General features: G+C 40.1%; 1 long non-coding RNA gene across 1 annotated transcript; it reads right to left on the bottom strand.

The window, feature by feature from the left end:
• Nucleotides 1-731: 731 nt before the first annotated feature.
• LOC122468662 lies at nucleotides 732-7,401 on the bottom strand. Its single transcript, XR_006293302.1, has 3 exons — nucleotides 7,276-7,401; nucleotides 3,523-3,669; nucleotides 732-865 (listed from the first exon to the last, which is right to left on the bottom strand). It is a non-coding gene; the product is annotated as an uncharacterized LOC122468662 (long non-coding RNA).
• Nucleotides 7,402-10,598: the final 3,197 nt, after the last annotated feature.

Raw genomic sequence — 10,598 nt, forward strand, 5'->3', positions numbered from 1 at the left:
TTCTTAAGAATGTAAAGGAATCCTTAGACCAACAAGTTTGAGAATCTCTGTGCGACATGTACCGGGCAGTGAAGCAGTAAGTGTGCAGGAGTGCAAAATTAGAGAATTATGGGTTGGATTTGGCATTGTACCAGAATAGCATGCAAACCACAGGCTGCTAAGATTCAAATGGGAGAAGCAGAGGAGGAACAGTGTGAGAAAAGGTGTAGTAGTAGGAACAGTCAGGATAGGTTTGGAGGACTTTGAGTAAAGCAGTAAAAGTCTCTTTCATGTTTCAAATCTCTCCTTCCACTTCACCTCTCTGACTTTTTTTTTTTTACTTTTTTTTAATGTTTATTTATTTTTCAGAGAGAGAGAGACAGACAGAGCATGAGTGGGGGAGGGGCAGAGAGACAGGAGGACAGAACATCAGAAGCAGGCTCCATGCTCTGAGCCATCTGACCCTGCTGTTACATTTCCTTCTCTTCTGGCATTTCTCTGACCACAGCTGGGAAAAGTTATCTGCTTTTAAGGACTCAGGTAAATATATTGGATCCACCTGGATAATTGACACTAATCTCCCGTCACAAGGTCCATCACCTCAATCACATCTGCAAAGGCCTTTCTACCATATAAGGCAACATCTTCTCAGGTTCTGGGGATTAGAACATGAACATCTTTTAGGGACCATTATTCTGCCTAACTCTCTTGTTCTGTTGGGGCTACTGTCACAAAATACCATAGATGAGTGGTTTATAAACAACAGAAATTCATTTCTCACAGTTCTGGAGGCTGGGAGGTCCAAGATCAGGGTGCTGGCACAATGGTGTTGTAGTGAGGGCCCACTTCCTCATTCTTGGCTGGTGCTTTCTTGCCGTGTTCTCACCTGATGGGAGAAGCAAGGGAGCTCTCTCAGTCCTCTTCTATAAGGGCACTAATCCTATCCATGAGGACGCTTCTCTAATCACCTCACAAAAGCTCCACCTCCTAATACCATCACGGTGGGGGTTAGGATTTAACATAAATTTGGGAAGTATGCAAATATTCGGACAATAGTACCACACCATGGGATATTTTTGATCAAGGAAGTGGCATAATTACAGTGGTATTGAAGGAAAAAACTTTCCCAGTAATTACCCAGTATGGAACTCATCTAGTGCCAAATTTGGGGCAGAGTTTTGCCTCTGTGGAAAACAACTTCCATGTGTTTTTAGTGCAATACAGATGAGGCATCCAGGAGGACATCTGCTGATATTCTGGCAGGCAGATCACTTTCCCATTGCCTGTCCTACCCAGATTTGTCATTCAGGTCACCAAAGGGACAAATATCCATGGCTTCTAGAAGGAGCTTCTTCTCTGCATTTTTTTTTTTATCTCTCAAGTGTCCTTTCTAGATCTTAGAAACTAACTTGTCAGCAGAGTGGGAAATTTCTCCCTCTCAGGAATTGATATCTTAGGGGTGACCTTTTACATGAAGCATTTCATTAAATAGTGTGGTGAGGTTACCAAACCTTGAAATCAGAGGCAACGTCTGAATGCTTGTTGGGTTACCACCAGTACTCTGAAGAAAGAACAATAAGCTTAAATGCTTTTGAGTAATAATTTATCAGGAAGACTAAATTATGAAAGAATGCTTGAATTAGACAAAAGAAACCCACAAGATGGATGTAGCTCAAATATTTTCCAACATAAGCTTCCTTTTGAAAATAATTTAAATGCTTGCCTTCTCATTGCATTTATGTGTGATATGTTGGATAATTAACTAAGGAGGACAGAAAGGGAATCCCTGTGGTATAAATTCCAGGAACTGCAGACTCATCCAAATGTCACTTATAAATCAGAACAAGCCCAAATTCATAAGCTATTCTCAAAGTACCCTATAAAAACAAGACAAAATAACAAAAGCTATTATTTCCACCCCCTCAAAATATTTATAAAAAACAGGATGCTGTTTCTTCAGTCAGGCAAACAACTTGCCAAGGGCATTCTTAACTATTGATGCTAAATATTACAGCATAAGAATGAACTTTGGTATTTTGCAACGTACATTGTGCAACGTATATGATCTATTCAATTCTCATGGGTGTGTGCAGTTTACTATTTTTGCTTACACATATATTCTTGGGGAAAAGATGTCATAAATTTAGGATTGTTCTTAAGCAGAATAGGCAATATTTGCTCTAACAGCTTCTCCCTTCTCTTTTGCAAGATATTGTTTTCCTAAGGAAGTTATCACAGCCATTTTTCCTGCAACCTACTCTGGGCAGCCAGGGATGTTGTTACCTAGAGATCTCTACTTTCCTATTCCTATTCCATTGACAATTCTCTAAGTTACTGCCTCCTTTTGGAGCCAGCTAATTGGTGTTATGCAGTTAATTGTAGACAGATGTAACCTAATGGACTAGGTTCTCTTCTAGGCAATATAACATGCATAACCTGGTAGACACTCCCACGCTTACCTTAGTTGTTTTTTTTTAGCTCATAATTTGGGTAGTTTTCTTCTTTTTAATATGTGAATAAAAGACGAGGTAGGCAGTGACACTTAAAAAGGAGGGCCAGTGAAAAGTGCTAAATTTGGGGACCCTGGGCATCTAGCTAAGAGAATACATGTACTGAGGCTCCAGAGAGTAAGTATGAGAAGGGTGGAGAATGTTTCTAAAAGTAAAATTTTAATATATTAAAGAAAAATTATGTCTACATAATAGATTTGCCTGTGCTTCTGGCCTGCCATTTGTGTGAGCCTTTTTAGTGTCCATCAGTTGTGCTTGAGGAGGCAGTTAGGGTCAGCCATGTGTCTCAATAGTTTGTGTCCTACCATGGGAATCATTAGTAAGTATTTGGTGATTTAATTTGCGATTTCAAGAGGTAGAAACAAGGAGCCTTGGGAGATGAGAGTTTGTAGCATTCCACATCCATATCAACCAAGGGAAACCTCTTATTAAAACCCTCAGAATACTCTTCAACCTTGGAATCCTGCAATGGCAAATCAAGGCCTCAAGTACAAACTGTGTAATAAACTGGACACTGAGTTTGTTTCTCCATTGTTTCACACACTCATGCTTTGCAGGTGCCCCTTCTTTTTTTGAAGTTTATTTATTTATTTAGAGAGAGAAAGAGAGAGAGAGAGAGTGAAGGAGGGGCAAAGAGAGAGGGAGAGAGAATCCCAAGCAGGCTCCATGGTGTCAGTGCAGAGACTGATGCAGGGTTCGATTCCACAAAACATGAGATCATGACTGGAACCAAGATCAAAAGTTGGACACTTAACTGACTGCCACCCAGGTGCCCCAAAAGGTGCTGCTTCTTAATACCAATTTATTTTGACTCCTCATGTATTCTTTTTAATGACTTAGAATGTGAATTTTGTATTTATTAAGGTTAAAATTGGGGCATTACCAAATTATTTCATGTGGGTTTGTGATTTGAAGAGAACAGAACTGAACTAGGATTGAGGACACTTGGATTCTAGTTTATATTAATTGAGATAATGCTATCTGTTATAACAATCCCCAAATCTATAAAGGCTTAAATCCAATGGAAGCTTACTTCTCATTCAGGAAAATCCAAACGTGCATTAGTGATTTGTGGCTGCTTTCTTCCAAGTGGTGATATAGGACCCAGGATCCTGTTACCTTATGGCTCTGTCATCTTTAAGATGCCGCTTCCAAGATTTCTATGTTTGTCAGTAACAAGCTGAGAGAAAAAGAAAGAGCAGAAAAGGATTTTTTAGTTAAGTGAGTTTTATAGGCCAGACCTGAAAGAAGTACATATAAGTTTGGCTCTCCATTTCTTTGACTAGAACTCGGTAATCTGGCCACAGCTAACCACATGGGAGGTTGGGAAATTTAATCATACACTGTAACAAGGAATTAAAGGAAATGGGTTGGGTGACCAGCTAGCCAGCCCTTGCCATAATCCTAGTTCTACCACTATTTATTTGATCTCCCCTTTTCGATTATTATTTTAAGAACCATTTCTTACCCATTTTTAAAACCCCCAGAATGGTTACAGAAGTGTCTTACATATAGTACATGCTCACTACTGCATGCTTGCCTGACAGACAATAAATGAGTAAATAGTGCTGAATGTTCATAATTATGCCCTACAGCCCAGGGCATTGAGTGTTACTCTAGAAGACTGAGAAATACTTTCCCTCAATAAGTCACAATATATCCCAGGATCATTTTGACTGTGGAGGAGACTAATACTGCTACAGCCAGGACCAGGCATGTCAAGAGGAGAAACTGATATCAAGAGCTGACCATCAAAGAAAGTCTGGTGAAAGAACCAGTTAACTAATTGGGACAGGAGGGTAGACTCTTCAGCACTCTGCTTGCTATCCAGGTTCCCTGGAAGAATACCAACTACTCTGGATGGGTTGGAGAGTCTCTGACTAGGCTGGGAGCTTCATTGACAAAGGAGAACAAGCATGATCATCATGAAAAATAACAGACCCATAAGGATGTCACAGCTTATAGAAGAACTTGCAGAACACTTCATGGGAATAATTAATCAGGGATAGGACACAGAACAAAAAAATGTCTTCCTTCAAAAATTATAGGTGATATGGGATGTTGTAGGGGACTGTGCTGGAATCCTGTTACGTCTACACCTAGTACCTCTGTTTTGTTAGTAGTTTATAGCCAGTATGCTTAGCAGGGTATATTAATTTAGGAGTCGGAAAGATCTGGGTTATATTTACTGACCTGTGATTAACTAGCAGTGTGACTTTGGGCAAGTCAATCTACCTCACTGGACCCCATCTGTATCATCTAAATAAGGAAGAGTTGGATTAAATGTGTGATGATCAATACATGGTCACACCCCACCCAGTGTCCATAGCAGACATTGAAAATCAAACATAATTCTTTTTTTTTTTTTTTGAGCCCATATATGATCCCAGGATCCTTATCAACATCCCATCTAGGTTATCCTATCAATTAGAAATGACACATGTATGTTAACTATGTCTTTTATTTTCTGTGTTCTGACACTTTGATATTTGGGCCTTGCTGGCCCTAGAGGGACTGCCCCTCCAAGAGTTAGTCAAGTCCTAGAGATAGAAAACAATTTGTCCAGGTGCACACTTTTCAAATGCAAACTGGCGAAGATAGAGTCCACATCACAATTACCTCTTTTATCAGGCTGCCACACTCTGAGCCATTATCCACCTGTCCTAATCACCCCCAGGGCCAGGTACCAGAAAACTAGGTGTAGTGCCTAAATCCTAGACTCTGCTGAAGTTATTCAAGCTAGTCAATCCTAAACCTGCTTACCCGGCCTTGCCCATTTCTTCCCCCCAGCTCTTGTCCAGAATTCTTCCCTCTCCCTCTGTCTCTGCCTGATGTCTGTACTTTCTCCATATGCCTCTTCCTCATGGCATCACATACCCTGTTATCTTGGGATCTGTGAATAGTACATACTGCCTTTTCAATGGCAGCTGTTTCCTGATCTGTTGGCCCTACTATACCTAAATAACAATAAAAACTATATTAAAACAATATAGGATGGGAACTACCTGCCTGAAGCAGATGATCTCTGGAGTCCTTTCTAGATCTAGAAATCGTTTATCCTTTTAAGTAGGAGAGTATTGTACTATCTATAAAATACATATTTCAGTTATAATATCTTAATCTTCTGAAGTTACCTAGTCTTTCATAGCAAGGATTTTCTGAATCAGGAGTCACACCAAGATAAATTGCACAGAAGCTCTTCTGTAAAAGTCACTGCTAAATGGGGGTAGGGGAAAATCTTGGTTTTGTTTTGAGAAACCTTTCATTTTTCTCTATTACAGCTGACGGATAAAAATCATTCTAGTGTGCCTTCTTGGACTTCTGTTAATTTTTCTATTTTTCTTCCCTCTTCTCCTTTTTTTCTTTTTGGATTCAGAGTAGCAAACAGTCCCTCCTGATAATGTGATTGTGTACGTTCAGAATGTGTGTTAGGAAGAATTAGGAAAATATTGGGATAGGATTATTCCTATAAAGGTCACATGGGCATAATGCTTCACGTGTAGTGGATGCTTAAATACTTTTAAATCAATAATAAACGTGTTTTTGCTATTATATTACACGGGTTTTTTTTTTTTTTTTTGGATTTTTCTCCCCACCCTGCTCGAAAACTCATATATTGAAGTCCTAACCCTGGTACTTCAGAATATAATCTTATTTTGAGATAGTTTTTACAGAGGTAACCAAGGTAAAATGAGGTCATTAGGGTGGGCCTTAATCCAATATGACTGATGTTCTTAAAAAAGGGGAAATTTGGACACAGATACTCATATAGGGAGAATGCCATGAGAACAAGGCAGAGATAAGGATGATGCTTCTACAAGTCAAATGATGCCAAAGATTGCCAGCAAACCACCAGAAGTGAGAGTAGAAACCTGTAACAATCTTACAACTCTACCAACATCTTGATCTCAGACTTCTATCCTCTAGAACTGTGAGACAATAAAATTGTTTTTTGTTTAAAAAAAAAAAAAGAAGGGGCGCCTGGGTGGCTCAGTCGGTTGAGCGTCCAACTTCAGCTCAGGTCACGATCTCACGTTTCGTGAGTTCGAGCCCCGCGTCAGGCTCTGAGCTGATGGCTCGGAGCCTGGAGCCTGCTTCCGATTCTGTGTCTCCCTCTCTCTCTGCCCCTCCCCCATTCATGCTCTGTCTCTCTCTGTCTCAAAAATAAACATTAAAAAAATGTTTTTTAAATAAAAATAAAAAAAGAAGAGTTATATTTATAAAGGGAACATTACTGAACATTTACTGAATGAACTAAATTCTGCTCTAGTACAGACCGTAATTCATTGGGTAGTCTTAATCTATTGCCTCTTCCTTCTTTGCCCTTACTCTTATTTGAAAACAATTATTCCAATCTCGTTCCAAATACTTATCACAGAAATATTGTGAGGAATCATTTGACTTTCAAAATAATTCTGAAAATTGCTTTCAGTTACTCTAAAAATTGCAGGGAGAGATTACGTGCAAGGCAAAATTACACAAGCATTTGTGTAAGAGAATAAACAAGGAAGTGCATTTCAGTTCAAGAATTAATACTTCAGTTCAAGTTGTAATAAAAGAGTACCATAGTTGCTGAAATTGAGAAAGCAGTTCAGAGTCTTTTTTTTTTCTCCCAGTAAGTTCTGTGTGAATGTTTTACTTTTGTTATTATGTTTGGTTCTGAAAATGCACCCATTCACAAAACCTCTGGGAAGTTGGACAAAACGGATTTACAATCCTCTGAAATGGGCCAGGACTCAAGTTGAAGTACAGTTGGCTAGACATTTAAAATGAGGAAATGGCTCACCTTTCTTCTCCACCTGAAGTTGCCAAGTGAAACCTTCCAAATTCTCAAGAGAAAGAAGATGCCTCTGATTCATATTCCATTTGCCTTTAAGTCTTGCTCAAAGTATTTTTTCAAGTGGAAAAAGAATGAAAGAAACATTAAAACGCAGAGACCTAATTTTGTGTGGAAGGAAAACACAGCTGTGGAATCTCTTGGCTACAACTGTATAAAAATTAAAAAGAAAACAACCTAATTTATTCAGTGCCTTAATTTGAAGATGAAGCTAAGGTGTTAAAGAATGGTGGGTTTGTGGTGCTTCTCCAGAAAGAGGGCTTTTTCTCCGTGTCTCAAAGACATTTGAAAGATTGCAAAACTTTCTTCTAGAACCACTTCAAAGGTTGGAGAAACTACCACCTTTGAATACTTCAAATCTCTCTGTCAAATAGGAAATTTAATGCCTCCCCCCCCAAAAAATGCTAGCTCTAGATATACAAGATAAAAATATTCACAGAACTCTTTTGGAGTATATGAGCTTGGCTGGCTTTGCCTTGCTTTAGGATCAACACAATTCTGAAAATCTTCCCTCGATAATAGATCCAGGTGAGTAGCATTCTCTCTTGCCAGGAGAACTAAATTGATATCATCTGTAGGGCCAAGAATACTGGAACATGAAAAATAGATAAAAATTAAAATACCAGGTATACCATTTAGCTTGTCTGTTTCATTTTCAGGACCAGGCATCCAAGGGTCAGAGATGGAAGTGCACAATTAAACTAATCCTGAGGTCTCTTCTGCAGATAGCAGGAAAACAGCCTCACACCCAGGTCTCACTCCAGGTCTTGCCCATCCTCTTTCTGCAGTGATGAGGGAAGTGTGAATGTCTCACTCTAGAAGTTTCACTGGAATCCTCGCCTGGTTGAATGAGTCTGAGAAGAAGAGTTGGGGTATCCTTAATGCCACCCTCTTCCATCCACAACCCTCTGCCCTTACAGACTCTAAAACATCAGGGGATTCTTGGTAAGGCCTTTGAGCAAACTGTGGGGATGGTAACTAAAAATGCAAGGTGAGGAAGCAAGGTCTGGCATTCCCAAAGGCAACACTATATGGCATTTGCATTTCCCCCCTTCCTTCATTTTGTCTTTCCTTTTGAGCAAGACTTAAACATGACAGGAGTCAGAGGCATCTTCTTTCTCTTGAGAATTTGGAAGGTTTCACTTAGCATCTTCAGGTGGAGATGAAAGGTAAACCTTTTCCTCATTACATTCTGATATGTCTAGCCAATTGTTCCTTAACCTGAGTCCTGGCCCATTTCAGATCCCTGGCTATACATCCATTTTCCCTAACTGCCCAGAAGTTTTATGAGTAGATGTGTTTTCAAAACTGTAATTCTAGAGAAGCACACGAATTTTAGTGTGCATAGAAATCATCAGGAGGGCTTGTTAAAATAGATTGCTAGGCTCCATGCCTAGTTTCTAATTCAAGAGGTCTGGGGTGGAACAAGTTCTATCAAGTTCCCAGGTGATACTTCTGTCAATCCCAGGGTTCCAGGCTAATGAGAGCAATGGGAGCCAGACTTAGGTGTGCTCTTATTCACCTCACCTGCTATTATATCTCTGATAAACCCCTTTCTTCTGAGCCTCAAAGAGCAAGAGAGATGGTAACTATGATAAGAACTGTCATCTTCTCATAGGAAACCTTGTTGCTTTTATTCCTAACTCTTTAGCAATTATTCTAGACTTTGTTTTAAGCTCCTTATTTATCCTCACACATAACTGACCACAAAATTCTATAACGTTCTGTATCTACAGAGGCCCTTCCCTTCCCCCCCAGCCCTTTCTGGACTTGATTCAGGTCAACATTATCTCTCACTTGTAGCAGCTTCCTATTTGGTCTCTCACTCCACTATCAGAGCAAATTTTATGAAACAGAAATCTGATCCTAAAACTGTGCTGCTCAGAATTGCTCCAGGGTGTTACTTTGCCCTCAGGAGCACATTTACAGGTACCTACTGTTTGCAATGCTTTGTTCTTTTCACTAATACAAAAAGCAGGTGGGGAAGAAAGAATGAGGCACAGAGTTAGGGAGCTACCTAAGGTTACATACCCAGATAGTTAGGATGACAAATTTGGAAGAGAAAACAGGTCTTTGGTTGTCTGTCCAGGTTTCTTACCATTGACCCTCACAACAGTCTTCAGTTGTTTTTCAAATATATGATGTAGGGTATAGACATTAAATGAATAAGCCCTAACTTCAGGCAATCCTAATTAGAGACTTGGTTCTGCCATGAGATAACCATGAGTAAGCTTCTGACCCTTTTGAGCCTTCACTCCTTATCTTGAATTAACTTCAGTTAGCTTTTATTCTTCTTCTAAGAACCTCTCTCTGGTAGCAGCATCCTAAGATGATCCCAGTGCTCACTGCCTCCCAGTATCCATGCTTTCATGAAACCTTCTTCCTCACAGTGTGGGCAGAACCTGCTTCTGGCTTCTAACTAGTAGGTTTTGCTAGCTCTCCCATGATTCCGTTGGGTTATAAAAGGATTTTACAGGTGAAAGTAAGGTTTCTAATCAGCTTGACTTTGAGTTAATCAAAAGGAGATTATCCTAGATGGGCATACTCTAATCAGGTAGCCTTTTAAAAGAGAGATTCTTCTTTCCCTAAGCTCACAGACTCCAGACAGCAAGGATTCTCTTTCTCCTGTTGGCCCTGAAAAAGCAAGTTGTCACGAGATCCACAGATATAAGGAAATAAATTCTTCCAACATCCACATGAACTTAGAAGATGACCTCTGAGTCTCAGATGAGGCTGCAGCCAGCCTTGAATGCTGTCTTGTGAGACCCTAAACAGAGGAACCAGTTAAGCTTTTCCTGGACTTCTAACCCATGCAAGCTGTGAGATAATGCATGTTGCTTTAAGCTGCTAAATTTGCATTAATTTGTTACACACCAATAGCTTACTAATATATCCCCCTTTGTCTGTAATTTCGCCACCAAATCCCCCCATTAAAAAAAGGGGAGGTAGGGTGAAAGGAGTGAAGAGCAGACTCTACAGACCAGATGGATCAGCTTTAGAAGCAACCACATCTTCTACTTTTTTCATAGTTCTGCATTTTTCTACAACTCCAGGACGGAAGCACTGTGCCAAATAAAGAGGGCAGAGCTGGCTCTACTTCTCAGGCTCTGGGCAGCCAGGAGAGGGCAGCTGCAATCACTCAAGTACTAAGGGCTTCCTAAATATCTAGGGGGTATAGTACCCTGGGCTGGGCTATGTGGGGTTTAGCGGCACAAAGGGTGCCATGCTGTGCTCTGTTCTTCACTTAAGGCCTGTAAGAACTGGTGGAGGAA

This window comes from Prionailurus bengalensis, chromosome B3 (genome assembly GCF_016509475.1).
Source record: "Prionailurus bengalensis isolate Pbe53 chromosome B3, Fcat_Pben_1.1_paternal_pri, whole genome shotgun sequence".
In the NCBI taxonomy this organism is placed as follows: domain Eukaryota; kingdom Metazoa; phylum Chordata; class Mammalia; order Carnivora; family Felidae; genus Prionailurus; species Prionailurus bengalensis.